Genomic DNA, 22406 nt, shown 5'->3' on the forward strand with positions numbered 1-22406 from the left:
GAGATGTGTGTGTTTGTACGACTACTTAAATACACACTTCTGTTTTCCTAGCCTTCTGTGGCAATAAGATGGAAGTTAAACTGTCAGGAGAACTATTATACTTGATGACTATACAAATCCTGGTTGGGTTTTCATAGCTTCTGGTGACTGTAGTTTGTCCCCTTCATCTATGTCTTAGCATTTCTCTGTCTCTGTCTCTGTCTCTGTCTCTGTCTCTGTCTGTCTCTCTCTTTTCCTCTATCTCTGTCTGTCTGTCTGTCTGTCTGTCTGTCTGTCTGTCTGTCTTTCTTTTTCTTTTTATCTGTCTCTCTGACTACCCCCCACCCCAGGGCACTAGCATTGGATTTAGGTTCTATTTGAGTATTTCAGGATGATCTATTTTCATGTGTTAGTCAAATCTCCAAAAGCTTTGTAGGAATTGAGGCCACTCAGACTTTACACCCAAACAGCCAGGAGGGCTGAAGGACCCTTTCCTGCAGTGAGGAAGGCTGGGTTAGATTTACATAATTAAAAATGTATGTTTTAATACAAAAAGTTAAGATGCCTGTGAGACATCAAGAGGCTTGCACTTTTGTTGTTACTAGTTAATTTGAAAAAAATCTCAACATAAAATCATTTCATATTTAAATGGTCTAAACACTTTAATACTTTAGAAAATTAGGAAGTAATCTTCGTGTATGAGAAGATATTAAAATACATTTGTTTTGTTTTAGGATAATCCTGGTGAGTCATGCCATGACAAGATGCTATATGATGGGATTTCAGATTATATATATATATATATATATATATATATATATATATATATATATATATTAAAGGAGGTCACTGGTACAAAATTTCAAGAGTTGAGGTTAAGGTTAGATGAAAATATAAGGCATCCATTAAAAATACTGTAAATATTAGAGGATGCATCTGGAAGGTACACAGACATCACTTTAATGGGTTGCAGCCTTCAGTGTGGACTTTTCTGTGAGCAAATCAGAAGTCATTGCCACCAGGCAGTGTGCTTTGTCTTCTGCTTTGGCCCAGATTTCAGAGACTTACCCTATATGTTAGTTCTTCATTATTCCTTTGTTGAGTCTCTAAGTCAAATGGCTAACTTCTGGCATCTGAATCCCCACATTTCACATGTCCTGCTTTGAGAATTCCATAAGTTAAGAACATACTTCAAGCCATGGAAGACACACAAGAACAAGTTTGGCCTGTGTTGCTAAATAGGTCACTGTGGAGAACTGCACTGCAATATGATTGCTGTGAAGTAGCTTTCCTGAGTTATGAAAGCAGAAACTCATCACCGTACCACTCATGGTCCTTGTGCTAAGTAGAGGGTGAGCTCTAGAGTGAAACTTAAGCAATCTTCAGTGGAAATGAAATGATTTCTCCCAGGACATGGATTCTGAACAGTGGTGGCTAGCACAGTGGGCTCAGATGACTTTTTTTTTTTTTTTAAGAATCTTAAATATTTTTCTATTTAAATCAAATAACAAATTACATGGAAGTTAAATATTCTTTGAAGTGTGAAGGAAACTTGAAGTCTGCTGGCTCGCTCATGCTACCTCGTCTATGCAGACAGAGGAGATCCAGGGCTTTCCAATTCTTCCCTGAAGTTCTGTGGCCTCCAGACCTCTCTGGAGTGAAAGGCTTATGGGAAAGATTCTGAGTACTGGATAAATTCCTATTTTTTTCCATTTTTAATGGTTTACATTTGTTATTGGGAAGTTTTGTGCATGTGTATAGTGCATTCTGCTCACTGTCACTTTTGCCCTGTCTCCCACCTCCCTCCACCCATCACTCCCTCCTCCCTACAAGGCCCTCTCTCATATTCATTCTTTTCACCTTGCTCTGCGACCCACTCATTATTTGTTTTTTTTTTTTGTTTGACTTTTGATACTTTAATATAATTATATCATATTGCCCACCCTAGATCTCCCTCCATATACTCTCATAAATCCCTCCTTGGTCTCTCATAGCCATTTTATATTAATTACTGTTGAATATATATACATTCCTTATTTATGAGATATTTTCTTCATTTACATGTCAAATACTATCCCCCAAACCCCCTATACCCCCCTGCCCTGCTCCCCAACCCACCCACTCCTGCTTCCTGCCCCTGGCATTCCCCTGTACTGGGGCATATGATCTTTGCAATACCAAGGGCCTCTCCTGATGTTTTATCAGTCACTTGGAGCCTTGGATCTAAAGAGCTGAGGTAAGATAATATAGGGGCACATGGGATGAGAGCTTGTCTAGATCTCTGAGGAAGATTCTCTCCACTCTGCAGAAATGCTGATGTGCTTGAGGGTTCCTTTGGACTGAGGGGAGACCGGCTAACTTGTGTCCTTTCTTTTCTGCCTCTTCTAAGATACAGAGTAGCATGTCCACATTTTAAATATGTACATGTCTAGATTTGTGATTTTTATTTGTCTTTCTCATTTATCATTGTTGTGTGTGCATAATATTTGTGTGTGAGGGAGGGTACAGGTATACACATGCCACTGCTTGTGTAGAGGTCAGAGTAAGTTGGTTTTTTTTTTTTTTTCTTGTACTGAGGGTTCTGTGGATCCAATTCAGGTCATTCAGTTTACAAGGCAAGAACATTTACCGGCTAAGTGATCAGGTCAGTCGTCTGTATTTTTAAATCAGCACAAAAGCCATATATTTCATATGGAGCTTTCATACATGCATTTGCTGTTATAGTCCTTCTGCTCCCTCCTTTCCCAGTGACCCTCGCCCTGCTTCCTCTCACCATTAACCATCATTACATTTCCATGTCACATGATCCTTTCCCCTCCCTACTCTTCCCCCTGACTGCCAGTGTTCTTGTGGTGGAGGAGAGAGAACAACTTCTGAGAGTGGTGTTTCTCCTTTACCAGGTTCAGAGACTTGAACTCGGGTCCTTTGATTTGCTCAAGCAAACACTTTTACCTGGTGAGCCATCATCCTGGTAGCCTCATCTCAACTCCTTGCTGGATGTACCATATCTGTCACAGTTTACTTTGCTGTAGTGTTGGTTATCTGAGAAACTCCTCAGTGACCTACTGAGCCATATCTTTTTCCAGGGCGCTTTGAATCTCCATATTCACCACTGTAACAAAGCCTTTCATCAGTAATGATAAATACGGTCTTTGTATCTTCAAGTTTTACCAGTTTCTAACCTTCCCCACTGCATCCAAAGTGCACTGCTATGGGTCTCACTTATCCATGGTGCCAAGAGCAACAGATGTTTCTTCTTTGCTGTGTTCCCAGAACTGCCTTCTGCTTCAGTAGTTAGTCTCCATGGACTGCCAGTGATAGCTCCATCATTTCTGAAAGCTCTCTTCTCCCAAGCTCAGTGGAACCACAGACCCTGTCATTCTCTATTCTACGGTCTGTCTTGTGAGTTCTGTTCTCCTTCCTGGCACTCATAACCATGTAAGTGAGCAGCTGACAAGCACATCAGACTCAGGGCTCTGAATCTCAGCATCCTCTAAAGAAGTGAACATCTTAGCATTGCAAATACTTGTCTAGTTGTAAACCAAAATTCCAAATTATACTATCTTCCATTTTTCTTCCCCTCCCAAGTTAAATCCATCTATTTACACTGGTGGTTGAGCAGGTTATATTTAAGAATATATATGTACATACTTGTATGTATATAACAACCTCCAATGATCAAAGAGGCCATGAAATTAAAAGAAAAAGCAGGACACATGGGCATATTTTGAGGAAGAAAAGGGAAGTAAAAATAATGTAATTATGATCTCAAAAATTAAAGAATTCTTTTTAGAAAGGTTTCCCTCCTGAAGTTTCCTTTTCTGCTTCTTGCTACTGCTCCCTGGTCCTTACCTCTGACATCTCCAGGCTGACAGGCTGACTGTAGGAATCACCCTTCTTGTTTGATTTCTCCTCATGTCAGTGTATAATCTATTCTACCTAGACTATCCTTTCACTGGCTTCTCTGACCATTTCAGGTAAAGTCCAACTCATAGCTGTGACCTCCCTGGACGATCCAAGCCCAGTGGATCTTTTTTTGATATTCCTTCTTGAAAGCCCTCTCTCCACTCTAATATCACCTGTACTCTGTCCTTCTGCACACATTGGAGATTCACACTTACCATTTAGATTTAATTTGGATGCTCTTATTTCCTGTGAAAAACCTCCATTCACCATACAATCTAAACTAGTAATTTCTATTTTATTATATTACTTCTAGGAATCTGTGAGCTTTTTCTTGATTATACTTAATGCTTTATAGTGTATAGTTTATATGCATGTTTAATATGTTAAACATATTTTGAAACCCATTTGAAAAGTTCTACACAACTGAGAAATATTCTTTAATCTTCTGTGTAGAGTTTCAGTTATGTAAACGAATGGTTGCTGGCATTTCATCCGGTGGCTCTAAGTTATCAGGACAGATGGCTTTGATTATTATGTTCTTTCTTTGGAATTACCTTCAGATGACAATGCCATGCAATCACTACTTGCAAAAATAATAAGAAAAATGAAACCCCCAGAAAATGGGGATATAATAAAAAAAATCACCAATTTTTTGTTTTGTTTTTAAAAATTTCTTGGAAACATCTTCGAGAACACTGCTTGAATAACTCTTGGCAAGTCTCTTGGTACATGTTCTTTCTTATCTTCACAGGAGATGAGAAATGGGATTTATAATTGAAGAACAGTTGTTCCCCTCCAAAGTCATTTCATTTTGAATACAGATAGACAATGAATGTTGTCTATCAGAAAAATTGGGTACAGCATGCATGGTAGTTTGATGTTTATATTCCTTGATAGGTTCTGAGTTCCTTGAGGAAGAACTATGCTTTATCCCTCTAGAAATAAAAACATTCAATATGTTGTGGAGTCAGAGAACCTTTCTGGTAACCATGAGTATCATTTCCTGTGCACTCTAGTAGGGAATGCTACATTAATCTGTCCAGGTTCCTCAGAAGTCTAAACTCCCCATGCTGCGTGGCTTCTATCATATTTATACCACATTTGAAATTCTTTTGAAATCATTGTCTGTCTCTGCCACACTTTCTCTGATCCTTCCATAGATTGTTCTTCACATTGGCCTTGTCCTTCTGTCAGTGATGGTCTGTCCATGTCCTTCATTTCCCATCACTGCTCCAGCCACTCTGTAGAGCTTTGGTCCTCAGAGTTCAGAGGCCTTGATCAATTTCACTAGAGCAAATGATAGCCTCCTGTCTTATTTGCTTTTCCTGTTGTTGCAATAAAACTTACTTCCAAAAGCAACTTAAAGGTGAGAGGGTTAATGCTGACTCACAGCTCAAGGTTTAGTCCATCATGGTGAGAAAGTCAAGGCAATAGGAATGTGAAGCAGCTGCTCATCACATGTGCAATCAGGAAGTAGAGGGCTGAGAACATGTGCTGCTCAGCTTTCTCCACTTAACTCAGGGCCTGGCTGGGGACAGCACCACACATATTTGGAAGGTCTTCCCACATCAGTCAAGGTAATCTCCCAAGGAAGAGCACAGCAACTGCTCGTCCAGTGCCAGGTGGCCACCTCTGAAAATATACATGCAAGTAGCAATACATGGACTGAGCAGATTATATCTAGAGATATATCTGTACATACATAGACATGCAATAACAAATAGTGAGAGAAAGGGCCGTAAATTTGAGGAAGAGCAAGGAGTGGTATATGGGAAGGCTTATAGGGAGGAAAGAGAAGGGAAAAATGGGAAAATGATGTAATTATATTAAAATCTCAAAAGAAAAGAAAAATGAGAGAGAGAGAGAGAGAGAGAGAGAGAGAGAGAGAGAGAGAGAGAGAGAGAGAGACTCCTACAGACATGCCTAGAAGTCTGTCTTTGGAGTGTTTCAGGATTCCGTTCACAGTGCTAACCATCACAACTTGTTGCTGCACTCACAGGCATTATATTTTCATAAAATCCTGCATATATACACTAGCATACACACACTTGTATCTAAATTTGGTCTTTGTTTTTATAGAAACAATTATTTTAATATTGCAATTTAATATTAGTAAAGTACTATTTATTTCTGATTCAAGTCAGGAAATATCACAGAGTTAGTATTAGCTTCTCTTATGACTTTATTGGACAAATTTAAGAAAGCAAGATCTCATGTAAGAATATAGATATAGCTAAAGGTATTTATATGGATATATCTTATATGGTTCACTACATATTAAAAATGATTTAGTATCAGTGTTTCTGCTTTTAAGGTAGACTTTTGGATTACTGAGTAGATTTGTGTGTATTTTCTTATATTCCCCTTTTTCTTACCTGAAAGGAAGCAAATCATAGACAATTAATTTATTATTTTCCCTACTAAATAATCAATCCCATTACCCTCTTGCTTCTGCTAAAAGCTTGACTTACTTCTTCCAGTATCTGTAAGCTTTTTCCAGAATGCCAAGGTCCTGTCATACTCACAAGCAATAAAGTAAAAGCTGGTTGATAGGCCACCGTAACAGACAAGCTAGATATCAATACACTAATACAATTACAAAATGTACAAACAATACAACTTACATTAAATATTGTAGAAGAAGCAAAAGTAATTTTAACATGGCCTTTTAATAAGGTTAGGAACCATAACTCATGCACTAACACTTGTTCGGAATCTAGATCCTGTCATTGTTTTAAATCCAGATCCTATTCCGATTTGATCCACTGCAAATGTAACTTCATACCAGGCAGCTGCCAATTTTCTAATTTATCTCTGAAAGAGTCCACAACCAGCCCTTCGAATGCAGACTGTCATGTCATTTTTTCCAATATTGGACTGATTTCTGGACCAGTCCATGATTGATTCAGAATAACTGGTCACATTAAAAGAAAGAGAAGACTCATTATAACTTCTCTATTTGATTAGAATTTGAAGGCAGTTTCCACAGTCTCCATGTTCTCTGTTCCACAAGGTCTAAAAGCATGAGGCAAAGCAGCTTGTCCAGTCTGGAATATAGGCAAAGAAAGGTGGGTCAGGAACATGTGCCTAATATATCATCCTTGTCATCATTGTCAGGGCACTCAGTAAGCTCACAGTCAACATCATTCTTTGTCCCAGCACCAACATGTTTCACCAATGGCTCTGGCAGCCACCACACTTTTTCAGCAACCCGTGGGGGGGGGACACAAACATGTCCTCTTCCCCAAATTAATACCTGATCAGAATCATCCCATAAGTAGATCCTTCCATTTCACCTGGCTGTAAATATGCCAAGTTGTAGGACATAGACACTCAGCAGAGAGTTCCTGGCATCCAAACTTTTAAAATTTTAAATAAAATGAGCATGACTTAAATAATTTTGTGATATATGGGGATATGGTTCCCCCTTTTCATTTTATGAAGATATTGCTTTAAAGCTCTATAGGCCCATTCCACAATACCTTGTCCTTGAGGATTATAAGGAATCCCAGTAGTGTGGGTAAAATTAAATTGCATACAGAATGTCTCACATGCATGACTGCCACAGCCAGTTCCATTATCTGTTTTAATCTGATTTGGAACACCCAGCATTGAAAAACAACATAGGCAATGACTAATTACATTTTTAGTTGATTATTCTGTTAAAGCAGTTGCGACAAGAAAGCCTGAAAAGGTGTCAATGGTCACATGTACATATTTTAATTTTCCAAAATCAGAAATGAGAAACATCTATTTGCCATAATTGATTAGGTATGAGTCCTCAAGGATTAACACCATTATGTGGCACAGGAAGAAATTGAGGACATTCAGGACAAGCCTTTACAATTTGACATGCACATTTTCTAGAAATGCCAAATTGTTGTCTCAAGCTATTACTATTTTGATGATGTAAAGAATGAGGCTGTTTGGCTAATTGTTCCTGTGTAAGGCCTATAATCTGCCTGGTATACCAATCTGCTTGGGCATTGCCCTCAATGAGGGGTTTGGACAATCCAGTATGAACTGTTGAATATGTCCTGTAAAGTAAGGATGTTCTCTTAAATTGAGTTGTATTTGCATACATAATTGCAAAATTTGAGAATTAGCAGTATCTAAAAAGGAACAGTTTCAAGCAATTTAAAACCATAAGCTATCAGTATACAAATTGAAAGCTTGATTTTTCAACATTTCAAAAACACCAGCTACAGCACGTAATGTAATTATTTCTGCTGAAGTCAGGGTAGCAGGGGGACAGAACTCAAGAGAATGAACATATGATCTAATTAGATATGCTCCCTTCCTACTACATGAGCTGTCTGGAAATACAGTAAATGCATCCTCTACGGGCTACATTTAAGACCAGTCAGAAACAAAAATGAAGTGGCTACACACATTTACTTCCCACATTTACTTATTTAGACTGGACAAAATTTTCTTGCTTTTTCCAGCTGTAATTTCAAGAGAGGAGCACCTTGCCACCTGCCGGCCCCAATAATCATAGTCACAGAGATTTTTGTAGGAGCCACAGATATCAGCTTCCCATCCAGAGAAGCTGAGAAGCTGTTGGCCCCTTTAAGAGAAGCTTGAACAGACAATTAGCCCCTGGCAGGGCTTCCCCAGCAGTGCTAGACTCCTAGCCACAGGTGCAGAGGTCCAACAGCAGTTTATCACAGCAGTTTATCAATTTTTGTTTTTGTTGTTGTCAATTGCGACAACTTTTTTTTTTTTTTTTTTTTTTTTTTTTTTTTTTTTTTTTTTTTGGGTGAGTTAAAACTAAATCAGGGTATGAATGGCCATCAGATAAAGTTCTAACCTTTTTTACTTTTGAATATGAGACACAGAGCAACAATGAATGAAGCAACGAAATGATGAAACCACAGACATAAATTGACAGACGTGGACGGACTGGTGTATCAAGGATAGTTAATAGATGGAGAGGGAAGAGAACAAGATGTTCCACCAAAGAGACCCAGACATCTTACCTAAGGGACCCAGAACCAGAACTAGGCATTTCTCCAGTGGGAGCCAGAGAGGAAGCAGGACATCTCCTGATCTCCTCCTATCCCTAGGAGAGCTCTGGAGCAGCTTACTTTCATTTTCCTTCTCTTTGTCAAAGCATCCCTGGACAGGAGGGAGGACTGCTTTTCTGAAACTCATCCTCCCTCTCATGTCTGAAGTCTAAACTATCTCTAATTAGAGTCCAAAGACTAAAATCATCTATGAGAATTACCTTCACTCCTCTAGATTTTAGCATACTTCTAAGCATATATACAAAAAGTATTCTACCATTACTCTGTCCCATTCTTACAGGGTTTACTCACCTCTGGCCCAAATCTTTATTTTCCTTTGCCTGTGCTTCCTTTTCTCACAGTGTCCTTCATTGCATCTCTTGTACTTGAGCTCCAATGTTGAGGCACCATCTGACCAAGCCAGCTCAGTCAGTCAACAGGGTCTCAATGGAGGGAGGGAGGGAGGGAGGGAGGGAGGAGGGAGGATTAAAGAAAGAAAGGACAATTAGACAACATTATAACATGACTTCAGCCACTGCTGAAGCTGAAGTGGGTTTATTTATTTTCCCAGTCAACTTTCATACCATTCTAGGTATATGCAAAGAATAGGGTCAGTTCTTAGATCAAAGACAAAGTAATCAAACATGGCAATAAACAATGTAGCTAAACATGTCAATAAACAAAGCCTGGTGGTAGATGTGTCTAGGGATTTATCAGGATGACCAAGATAAAAGGAATACTGTACATACCTCTGCTGTATTTACCTTGAGCCCACTTCCTTGTCCTAGCCCAATGTAAAATTTCTGCCAAATTCCTAGGAGGCGGCACCAAAAGCTCTTCACAATTTATTCAAGTCATTTCACTAATCATTAATTCCCTTAGACAAACCCAGTGTAAAGGAAGCAACACTATCTAAATTATTTTACAGAACTTAACATTTTGTGATTATAAATATAATTACATATGTTACGTTAAGACATCCCTTTCTCCATCCCCACATATTTGTGGTTTTTCTCAAACTCTGTACTCAGAAAAGAAAGATTTTAAAGTTTATGGTTATCATTGGAAGCTAGAACAAAACTCTTAATGGATACAAAAATAGAAGCAAGTAGATAAACTAAATATATATTTACATTGAACTTTTTGTCTGGAATTGAAAGACTGATAGGTATTGATCTTGATACCTCAATAAAAAAATTCAGTAAGCCAAATGGGATTGATTATATATTGACTTGAGAGAAGTCGAAATTCTAAAATTGAAAGCAATCTTTCTCTTAAGAAACCTGAGTTGGAACTGGAGAGATGGCTCAGTAGTTAAGAACAGCGCCAACTGTTCTTCCAGAGGTCCTAAGTTCAATTCCCAGCAACCACATAGTGGCTTACAACTATCAGTAATGTGATCCAATGACCTCTTCTGGTGTGGCTGAAGTAAGCAACAATATATTCACATACATATATATATATATATATATATATATATATATATATATATATATATATATATATATATAAAAATAAGAAAAGTAAAAAGAAATGAGTTGGATTTTATTTATGAAACTCTCACCTCCGTCAATCTATTCATAAATGTCAGCAGCAGCACTAAGTTCAAAGAGAGAACGTGGTTAATAGGCACTAAGGATGACTTAGTTTGGGGACGTTTACATTTGTTGTTCATCACTATTCTTTTGGCTGTCACTATGACAAGATGATGAAATAATGTGACAGAAATAAATGCAAATCCATATGGCCTTCAGCATTTTAGTTTCTGATAAGAGGAGATTAAAAGTCTCCACAATGACATTCATTTAAATGTCTGAGGAGACTGTCATGTTCTTTTTTACTGAGTGAAAGCTAAGACTGTTCACAAGTAGAAAAGAAAGAAAGGGTTGATGGAGGCAGTAGAAGAAGGCACAATAAATATTTACATGAAACAAGTTATGTAGACGAGTTGGATTCATCTGTGCCCTTCCCTCAAACCAGCTGCAAAAATGTAGTAAGAAATAAAAATAGACATAACATGCAATCACTTAAAATGAATCTGTCCCGGCACATGTAATTAAGCCCTGAAACTTGCTCCTACAAGATTTTATTCTAATAAATAGCTCAGATCAACTGAAAGGATTAGATATAGCAAACACAGTTTATATAAAACGAAATCTCAAAGCTTGGTATTTGGAACAAGTAGTGTGCTAAGCAAATAAATAAAATACAAACAGTTCAGTCTTCCAGGCAATGTGTTAGGGTATTTTGTGATGTGCAGAGTATTTCTCTTAGTTTAGGAAAACTGTCTCAATAAAGTCATTTCCTTTTTATTACCTTTTTGTATCGCTCCTTACCAGAGAGATTTGATACTCTCAACCTAATTATAATTCTCCTTCTCTCCTTCCTTCTTCTTCTCCTCCTTCCACTTCTCCTTCTTTCTACTTTGTCTTCCTTATACTTCTCTTTTTCCTCCTTCCCACCATCCTTCTCCTCCTCATTCTCCTTCTCCTAACATTTGAAACTGAATCTAGGACCTTCTTCATGCTAGCAAGCACACATATCCAGCCCCTCAAGTATGTTACTAGCTTTCATGTACTCTATTTTCTTTCTTTCTTTCTTTTTCTTTCTTTTCTTTTCTTTTTTTGAGACAGGGTTTCTCTGTGCAGTCCTGGCTGTCCTGGAACTCACTTTGTAGACCAGGCTGGCCTCAAACTCAGAAATCTGCCTGCCTCTGCCTTCTGAATGCTGGGATTAAAGGCATGTGCTACTACTGCCCGGCCTTGTACTCTATTTTCATTGAACATACTTAATTTCCTATCTTTCATTATAGTAATTTTCAAAGTCTTATAGTCTGTTAAGTTTTCTTACCTTATCTTTTGCTTACCTACAGAGCTTGCCATCTTAACTAGTTGCAAGAAATTCACAGGTGGGAAGTAACTGGGCTAATGTGCATTGTTCTGAAGCAAACACTAATTTTGGAAAACAGTGAAGAGATTAGTTTCTTTTCTCAATTTTGCTGTGTTTATTCTGAACTTTGTGGTTCACCATTTTAAATGTACACTTGTTAAAACTAAACTCTAACAAAAAGCCCTATACTCATAGTTTATAACATAATTTTTTTGTTTTGTCATCTGGTTTCAACTGTTTTTACATAAAAATACAAAAACCCACTTAACCCTGCAATTTAGCTTTTAGAAACAATGACCTTTCCACCATAATTCGTTAATCCTTAGTTAATCATCATTAAATCCATTCTTTAAATGTGGGATTTTTCCCAAGGTCTATTAACAACATGTTTTGTCTTCTTTTGATCCTGTGTTCTTTCTATGGTTTAAATATAAATGTCAAAAATTTAAAAATTCATTTATTTCCCACTAAGTATTTCTTTTACATATAGACTTAAAATGTGTATACAATATGTATCCTTAGTTGTTTATAAAGTTGTTCTCTAATTTTGCAGAAAAGAATTACTTTGGGTTCAGACAGACCATGTTGTTTTATTTCTGAGCTTTTTATTTTTAAAAAGGTGGATCTTTGATATATTTATATAAAGAATTTAAAAAGAATTCATAGTCAATGGTTTATTTGGAGATAGTGTGAGAATGAATATCAGATAGAAGTTACAGGTACAATAAAGATGCATCTTGGTGCTTGATAACCAAGCATAATAAGATTAGGAAAAAGCCACCTTTTTCCCCCAACTTCTTCATGGGTTGTATATTGATGTTGTTGAGCTCCAGTCAGTAAACATCTAAGAGGGTAACTAAAATAGTATTCTTGGTAGAGATAACAGTGCTTTTCAGGATTCAAAAAAAAAAAAAAAAAAAAAAAAGGGAGACCCCTCAAGGTGGTTTCAGCTAAAAGGGAAACTTCTTTGCAGGGGTGTGTGCATCACACATCATAGTGAGCCTTTGGTAAGTGAGAATAACCAGCTGTAAAGCTTATATCATTATCACTTGTGTGGCCTCCTCTGTACTTGGAAACTGGCAAGGTCACTGGAAATTTGGGTTATCATTGTCTTGCAAGAGGGAATAGTTGACATGACACCTCAGTTGTGTTCCCATGACTGAATTTCCTTCTTGGACTTACATCCCTTTGGGATTGGTTGGTTGCAAATACACAGTTGCAGATGGTCCAGTGGGAGGGATTTCTGAGTTCAGTAGAGAAGAAATAATAGCAAGAAGACCTTTAATTAAAGTTGACTTGGTAATCCCAGTTTGTCCATCACTTGGGTTGCTTGCCTGTATTCAACCTTCTAGTCATTTATAACTTTATCTCTACAATGGAGAAAGAAAGATAAAGGCCTAGAGGATTTTGAATCACTGTAATCAACTATACTATAATTAGAACAGAAAATAGGAAATCCATTCATAAGTTTTATTTTTTCCAACTTAACAGAAGTGTCCATCAGAAAGTTTACAGCAACAGCTAATTCAGTGTTTATTCATTATTTTATTTGTTTCTACTCTTACAAAGGTATTAAGGCATCATGCAGCTAATCAGTAGACAGTTGTATTTTAGTAGGCAAACTCTCTTTTTTCCTTTGGAAAGTGGTAAAATTGAAAAAAAATAGATGAACACCTATATGGTGATGATACTGTCAAATTCTGATAGCCTTTTACAATAAAGGCAAGCATTAACTGTTCTTTGGAAACCATTCAGCTGAAAGAGTTTAGATTTCTGTGTATGGTAGACTGTGGTGGTTTTAACACAAACCTGAATACTGCGATGGGAGATCCTGGAATGGGATGCCATCCTTGTTTGTGTGGCATATTCCACAGGCAAAGCCGTGAGCCGTTGACTGGATACTTTGGGTAGATATGGTCACTTTTCAGGGTCTGAATCATTCTCAGTGAACTTCAGCTTGTAGGATGGCAGGGCAAGTCTGGATGGTGTGGTGTGGCTTCCATTGCCAGTCAGTAGGGTGGAGGACAGTCTGGCAGAAAGACAAGAATGAACTAACTCACCCAGTTTCAGGCTACGTGAAACTTTCTTAGTTGAGGGAAGTATCTAGAGAGGTCAAGGGCAATAATAAACTCAACAGATACCTCTCTGGAAAATTACAGGCTCTCGCAAAGAAAACGGGGTAAGGATGATAGAAAATGGTACAAAAAGAAGCCAGACCAAGTTACGAGTAGAGAGGAGTATTTTAGTTTAATGAGTGATCAAAATGTTGTGCTAAATTCTGTTCTAGAGTATTACTACAGGTAAATTTGCACAAGATAGGGTGAGAAAAAAACTGGGCCATAAGACGTCAATGCCGAATGCAATAAAATTGAATATTCAACTTGGAATCACAGATGTTTTTAGTATCAATATTGTCTTCTTATAGAGGAAATGTTATAAGATGGGTTAATGAACACAATTGTCTTAATTTATTTGCACTATTATATTTAAATCATTTTACTACAAAGAGTAGAGATGGAAAAATTACCTTCTTAAATCTGATTCACACCCAAACTGAATGAACCACATAATGATCATCTTAATCACATGCTATTTTGAAACGTTTTGGAAAGCTAATGCTCGTAAACTTCTCTGAGGACACTGCCGTGTTCTGAGTCATGGAAGATCCACCCCAGAAGTGACATCTAATCATCAGTAAGCAGGTGCATGGAGCCTGCACCTAGGGACAGCCTTAAGACCTAATTTGATTTTTTTTTTTAAACAAACCTGGTTATATATGGCCACTTTGATCTATCAAGTAGTGGTAAATAAGGTTGTCACCTCAGCCCTCTTGCTCTTTTCCTAAGTGCAGGGCATAGAAATTTAGCACTGGAGAGTATAAAACAGGGCGGAGATGTTTTACTTGTGAATGAGTGTGGTCACCATCAAAGCTTCTATGTGTAGGGATGCTGTTGGAAATACCTTGTTGCTTTCCATACTCAAGTGTGACTCTCTTATTCACTCTTCTGAGTGGCAGCTGACTTCACTACTGAATCTCACTCCAGTTGTAGATGGCCAGAGGCCATCTGCAGAGTTATAAAAGCTCTCTAGGTTGCTTCATCAGAAGGATCTCTCTTCTGATAGTGCAGTGAGCATATATGAGTAGCAGTTACCTTGCTTAGATTTGTGGTGTCAGAAAGGACTGTGGGTCTCCGCAGCTGGCCATTGCTGTCAGCCCTCTCAGCTTTATTTTGCAACCTCCTTATGATTTCTTTGTCCATATCTCAGGATTCCTGCCCATCCTCTAATAAAACTTTATATCCAAATTAGAATTTTAATCAGCTACATACATTGAGTTGTAGACCTACCTTGAATGTATTTCCTTATTTTCTTGTAGCATTTTTAAACATTATGAGTCATAACTCAAAATATAATGTTACTCTTGATATATTCATATAACTCTCCAGAAAGAACCCTTTCAGGGTTCCTGACACTTCTGTGCCGATTCTGCACTCAAGAAAACCTCCTTCCCACTCATGAAGACTAAGGCAACTATTTCTTCTGAATAGCAGGTCCACTCACAGAAATATCCTCGTACATATACCCTTCATGGATTGTACTTTAGTAGGACATCATACTGTATGCATATTTCAGTGGCAAACATTTAGTTTTTAAGTCTCAATTTTACTTGTACCATGTTGAAGAGAGTTTATTCATCACAATAATAGCATCATTGGGGGACTTAGAATATCTTCAGGTGGAGCATGGTTTGGAAATATACTAGGTAAGTTGAGGTATTTTGAAAAAACTTATGCCTCAAAGATGTGGATGAGTCTTTGTAAATATCCAACCTTAGAATGAGGAAATCCAGAACGCTGAGACCAGGAAGTCCAAGGACCACTGGATTAGATTGGTGAGCCTTATCCTTTTCTCTAACAGTATCTTCTGTGCATCTCAGCCACCTCTTTTCCCTTCTGTTAAACTATCCAGCAGAGGGATATTATTTACTTGTGAAATAAAGTACTATCTAAGAATGGATGAAGTCACCAAGACTTTCAGTGTAATAATATATTTTATGCTATTATATAATATATGATATATGTTATATCAATGTTATTAATATAAGTATAATAAAATATATTATTAGTATAGTATATTATATAATACAGTGTTTTTATATGTAATAATACACTACTATTTCACTGTAATGAGCATACTATTTAAAAAGTCAAAGTTGTGGTAGGTTGAAGGTTGAAAAGGGGTTTTGAACACAGAAGTGGATATTCACAGTCAGCTATTGGATGGAACACAGGGTCTTCAATGGAGTAGCTAGAGAAAGTACCCAAGGAGCTGAAGGGTTCTGCAACCCTGTAGGTGGGACAACAATATGAACTAACCAGTACACCCTGAGCTCCTGTCTCTAGCTGCATATGTAGCAGAAGATGGCTTAATCGGCCATCTTTGGGAAGAGAGGCCCCTTGGTCTTACAAACTATATATGCCCCAGTATAAGGGAATTCCAGGGCCAAGAAGTGGGAGTGGGTGGGTATGGGAGCAGGGGTTGGGGGGGGGTATAGGGAACTTTCAAGATAGCATTTGAAATGTAAACAAAGAAAATATCTAATAAAAAATATTCAAAAAAGGAAAGGGGGTTTTGAAATTATTGGGGCTTAGACTATAGGCAAGATGCTATTTCATATTATGTCACCAAATTGATTGAATTATTATTTAATGGATGTAAAATTTAGCCACAAAAATTTAAACTGGTTCAAGGTCACAGCTAGTAGAATTGCCTAGCTGGAATGTAACCCTAGATCTAGTAGATTATTCTTTATTTTATTTCCAGGTTACGTATATTCTAAGCAATGGGAGCCCAGATCCAAGCTTGTCATGGGAAACAGCAGTTCATACTTGGCTCAGCCACTGCTTCTTCTCACACTCACTGCCAGCAACAGCACTCAGCTGCTTTGAACCAGGTTTCATGTTCTCTGACTATCTAACCATCATTCAGCTTTGATGCTGCTCAGCTTTGAACTAAGTTACTCAGCTTTGTCTTTTGCTTTTGAGACTATGTTTAGGTATCTCTTCTCATGAAATCATAGTATATCTCTTGACTATTCTGCTTTTCATAATACCCATTCCCTAAAGTCCCATCTTCTTCCCTTTAGAAGAATATGTCTTACCTTTTATTTACCTCAGTATTCATCATTTATCACAACCAAGAGCAACCTATCCCCAGATGCTCTGGCAGTTGTCTTATGGCACATTTCACACCATGTCTTTGTTTTATGATGTCAATGCTGATGACCACACATTATCTTTATCTCTGTTTGTATTCTGTTTTCTCATCACTGATTTATTTCTCTTATGATGATGGCAGCTGTCTCTCCCCATATGTTCAATGAATTAGTCAGAGAGGATACTCATTTTAGAGAATCTTGAATGATTAAAGTATTCAATATTAGCATTATGTCATACAATTAAAATGAAAGAAATTCTGTAATAGAAGGAATAATGTATGAGGTCAACCAGAATCAATAATTTAAGCTTGTTTCTCCAGAAAGAGTCAGCTCCCTCATCCTCAGAAACAGATTCCCCAGTTCCCAACTCTGTAGAAAACGAGCCTTTGAAGGGGGGAAGGCGCTCTGCGGTCGTCCTTGTTATCTTCTAAAATCGAAAGGGGAGAGGAATAGAGAAGTCAGCAATATCACAGATGAGCCACTAAATTTCATGTCATTTATATACGTATTTAAAATATACTATGCTATAATAACACTAAAAACATTCAATTTCATGAGAACATATCTATTCTGACAACTTTGAATTGAAATTATAGCTCATTATAAATTTTCTTCAATTTGCTTGAGCATAATTTCACTTGAGTGGAGTTATCTTTAAACTATTGTGGTCATCACAATAGGAAATAGGGAGTGTCTGAGTCAGAGGCTTTATATTTCAGAGTAATGCAGGGAACTCTTCCAGACTCACCCAACCAGCTGCAACTTCCTCTATGAAGAGAGTAAGGTAAATGCTTCTGGTGTCCACGGTGTAAAGTTGAGAGAGGTGGGGGGGGGAGTGGAGTGAATCTTCAGTTCTTTTCTGTGCATGAAACATTAAATGCATCAAGCTTTCTGAAAGGTCTTCAGCTCTCTGGCTTATAGCTTCTCCCGATTCGCTTTGACTAGCGTCACAGAGAATGACATTCACCACAGTGTAGGAGATCAGCTATCAGTCAAAATTTTATGTTCATATTTTCAAAAGATAAATGGAGAAATATGTATGAATCTAGCTTTTTTATTTTGTGTGTTCCTATTCAGGTCACTCACTATTTGTCGGAATGTATCAGTGCTTTAAAACAGAATCAATCATAATGTAAGACAGTCATATTGATAGAACTTCATCAAAGTTAGCACTATTTAAAATAAATGGAAAGGTTTGGGAATAATTCTGGAGAGCAGCAGTTGTATTGTAATATATTATTTGGAGTACTGTTGATAAAAATTAAATTTCTTTGATAGTTACGCTGTTCTTATATGATTTAATACAGTAATTATATAAGCTTTCTGCTAGTAATTAATTATTAGGAGCAATTAATTTTTATTGCATAGTAAAAATTACTCTAAGATTACATATGCTTTTACCATGAAGTCAAACCATGAATTTATCAATCAAGGGTCACAAAACAGAATCATTGTAATTCTATACTTTATTAAAGGGGATTTATGTAAGTTTTCTTGCGCTTCATTTTCAAAACTATTTTCTTGATACTTTAATTAGATTATCATAGCAAAGCTTCGGTGAGACTTGTATTTTGTTGTTGTTGTGTTACTCTTGTTTTGACACAAATAAATTGATAGCAGAGGAGAGATGGCAAATGTTGTTAGTGTTGAAACTGTCCACAGCTAACCAAGTAGTCTCAGGGTAGCTGTGATTTTCATCTGAAATTTCGGATTTAAGAATGTTCATGAGAATTTTCTACTTTGTATTAAGTTTCAAATTATAAACTGTTTCTTACTATTTTGTAATTTTATACAAAACTTAGTCTATGGAAGAAAGAAGAGAATATGTTTGGGGATTACATTAAATCTTCCTCTCTGTAGCCAAATTCTTTTGTGATTAAAAAGGTTTTTTTTTTGTTGTTGTTTTTGTTTTTTTTGTCACAGCATGCTGTGACATTTTATGTAGCTTGAGCCTAAATTGCTTTCCTTTACAACTGTCTTAGTTACACAACTAAGGACCAAATGTTTGGCATATATTGATGCTTTTTCAAACACAGTTTATTTTTATTGGCATTTTACATATTTATTTTTAAGTCCCATTTTTATGGGAAACCGGAAAACTCTTTGGATGCTAATATTTATTCATCTCTCAGAAAGGGACATCAGAGCATTTAGTCCCCTAGTCAGCCTTAAGTAAAGTTGTCTTTGCCTGTGGAAAGCAGGTCTCATCCACAAAGAGGAGAGGGGCTTTCATTCCATGAACATGCAGTATACCAAACAACTATGCAAAATATAATTTTCCTGGAATTTATTTTCAACCTGTGTGAGCCTGTTGATGTAAGAGTGATTGGATGTATTTAGTGCTATCCGTCATTTTAAAAGTTAAGACTTCATGATTTATTATTGTCTGGGAATGTCTTGGCTCATCATTTTCTGTAATTACTTTTTATCAGTATGATTTTGATGCCATGAAATCTATCATATTCAGTGAAATTAGTTACACTAATTTTTTTAAATGAGCAAATTCCTGTGTTAGTTTTCTTGTCTTTTTGATATAATAACCATTTTGTGAAACATTACCACGTTGACTAAAATTTAGAAAAGAAAAACTTTTATTGTTTGGAATGTAAAGAATAATGTTGAAAGCTCAGAAATTATTTTTTCTTTTTTTAACTGAAAAGTGTAAATTGCAAGACATTTGTAACCAAATGGGAGAATTGGGGTTTAACTTGAAGTAAAATTTAACCTGACAGCATCCGCTGACCTAAAACCCTTTTAGTTTCATTTTAATAGCTCAGCCACCACCATGTCGGTGTGTTAAAATGTTTCCACGGACACAGTATTCCTGTGAGATCTGGATGGAGCTCCTATGTGTTTGCTGTCAAGGTGGTTTCTAAGAGCAATTCCATTCATTTGCACCGAGTATCCACTGCCAACAGGGAGTCCTTTATAAGACAGAGATTCTAAACACATCTTGTGGAAGAAATCCTTATGCTTCTAAATTAATGAAAAAATAAACCATCAGTGTGTGTTTCATTTTTTGCTTCATGTTTTTACTAATTTGGTTCATGATTTTTCAAGTTACAGATGTAATACTTATTCCTAAGGCCAAAATACAACTCAGTCACATAAAGGCTTGGGAACCATAGATCGTACCAGTGTCACTCAGTGCACAAGGCTGGCCTGTCACTCACTACCAAACCCACCCAGAGCCCCAATTGTATCTTCATGTTTCTCTTTTGCTAGAATGTTTTATTTGTAGTGCCAATAGGAGTCACAAGTGTTCTCTGCCCTGGATGGATTGAATAAGATATGAAATCAGTTTATTAATTTCTGGGTAGTTTTATCTGATTTCAATTTTGACATTGCTAGAAAACCCAAAGCTTTGTGTACTATAGACCACTAAATTACACCATCAGACCAAAATAATGTTTCCCTTCCTTCCCTAACTTACACTTTGTTGTTGTTGTTGTTCTTGTTGTTGTTGCTTTGTCAAGATAGGGACGTACTGTGTAGCGCTTGCTGGCCTAGAGTTTACTATATTGAGTAGGGTGGCTTTGAATTCAAAGAAGTCTGCCTGCTTCTACCTCCAGAGTGCTGGGATTTAAAGACCATAGCTACTGGATCCAGCCTCCTAAATAATTTATAAAAGCATATAGATATTCTTTCTTGGAATAAACTGTGTGTGTGGTGTGCCTGATTTTTTTTTTATTGGATAGTTTCTTTATATACATTTAAAACGCTATCCACTTTGCAGGTCCCCCCCCCCCACAACTCCCTATCCCATCCCCCATCTCCCTGCTTCTATGAGGATGTTTCCCCACCCACCCACCCACCCACCCACTCCTGCCTCCCTGCCCTCCCATTCCCCTACACAGGGGCATTGAGTCTTACAGGACCAAGGGCCTCTCCTCCCATTGATGCCCACAAGGCCATCCTCTGCTACATATGAGGATGGAGCCAAGGATCCCTCCTTGTGTACTCCTTGCTTGATTGTCTAGTCCCTGGGAGCTCTGGGTGCTCTGGTTGGTTGATATTGTTGTTCTTCCTATGGGGTTGCAAACCCCTTTACCTCATTCAGTCCTTTATCTAACTCCTCCACTGGAGACCCTGTGCTCAGTCTAATATTTGGCTGTGAACATCCCCCTCTGTACTTGTCAGGCTCTGGCAGAGCCTCTAGGGGTCAGCTATATCAGACTCCTGTCAGCATGCACTTCTTGGCATCCACAATAGTTTCTGGGTTTGGTGACTGTATATGGGATGGATCCCCAGGTAGGGCAGTCTCGGGATGGCTTTTCCTTCAGTCTCTGTTCCACACTTTCTCTCCATATTTGCTCCTGTGAGTATTTTGTTCCCCTTTCTAAAAAGGAATTAAGCGTCTACACTTTGGTCTTTCTTCTTGAGCTTCACGTGGTTTGTGAATTGTATCATGGGTACTCTAAGCTTTGGGGCTAATATCTACTTATCAATGAGTGTATACCATGTGTGTTCTTTTGTGATGGGGTTACCTCACTCAGGATATTTTCTAGTTCCATCCATTTGCCCAAGAATTTCATGGAGTCATTGTTTTTAATAACTGAGTAGTAATCCATCGAGTAAATGTACCATATTTTCTTTATCCATCCCTCTATTGAAGGACATCTGGTTCTTTCCAGCTTCTCCTTATTATAAATAAGGCTGCTATGAACATATTGGAGCATGTGTTCTTGTTATATGTTGGAGAATCTTTTGTATATGCCTAGGAGTGGTATAGCTAGGACCTCAGGTAATACTATGTCCAATTTTTTGAGGAACCATGAGAATAATTTCCAGAGTGGCTGTATTAACTTGTAATCCCACCAACAATGGGGACTTATTCCTCTTTCTCCACATCCTTGCCAGCATCTGCTGTCACCTGAGTTTTTGAACTTAGCCCTTCTGACTGATGTGAGGTGGAATCTCAAGGTCATTTTGATTTGCATTTCCCTGATGACTAAGGATGTTGCATATTTCTAAGTTCCTGAATGTAACTGATAAAAATGTCAGTTTGAGAATATTCTTTTGGGTTACATGCATCTTTCTCTGGGAGATCTTTATCTCCCATATTTCTGTTTTCTTTCACCTAATGACTGATCTGAAGATTTTCTTCTTGTCTGGAGTGACAGGTAGAAGCACATATGATTTTCTGTTGCACATCACTACTATAGCTTCTGTTCAAGGTCATCTCATGGAGTAGGGTAAAAGGTAGTTTAGAAGAATGAAAAACTTGCTCTGGTTCATGGCACTATTAGCAACAGGGTTGGGACAGTGCTGACTCACCCGAATAGCTATTGTGTTACCAGTGAAATAGTTTTCAAGGATAGTAGTCTGGATTGTCCATACAAACTCATTTAGTTTGAGCCAGGTCCCCTGCTGTATTGAAATCACTAATCTATGGAAAAAGTCTC

General features: G+C 37.5%; 1 protein-coding gene across 1 annotated transcript in view; it reads left to right on the top strand.

Annotated features, from left to right (window-relative positions):
* The first annotated feature begins 17741 nt into the window (after positions 1-17741).
* The window catches only part of Serpinb7 (serpin family B member 7), a 31024-nt gene continuing 26359 nt past the window's right edge, over positions 17742-22406 (top strand). The window contains exon 1 of the mRNA XM_021199125.1: positions 17742-17785. The gene's annotated coding sequence lies outside the window, so the exon portion shown is untranslated. The remainder of the gene's footprint in view (positions 17786-22406) is intronic.

This window comes from Mus pahari, chromosome 5 (assembly GCF_900095145.1).
Source record: "Mus pahari chromosome 5, PAHARI_EIJ_v1.1, whole genome shotgun sequence".
NCBI lineage: Eukaryota > Metazoa > Chordata > Mammalia > Rodentia > Muridae > Mus > Mus pahari.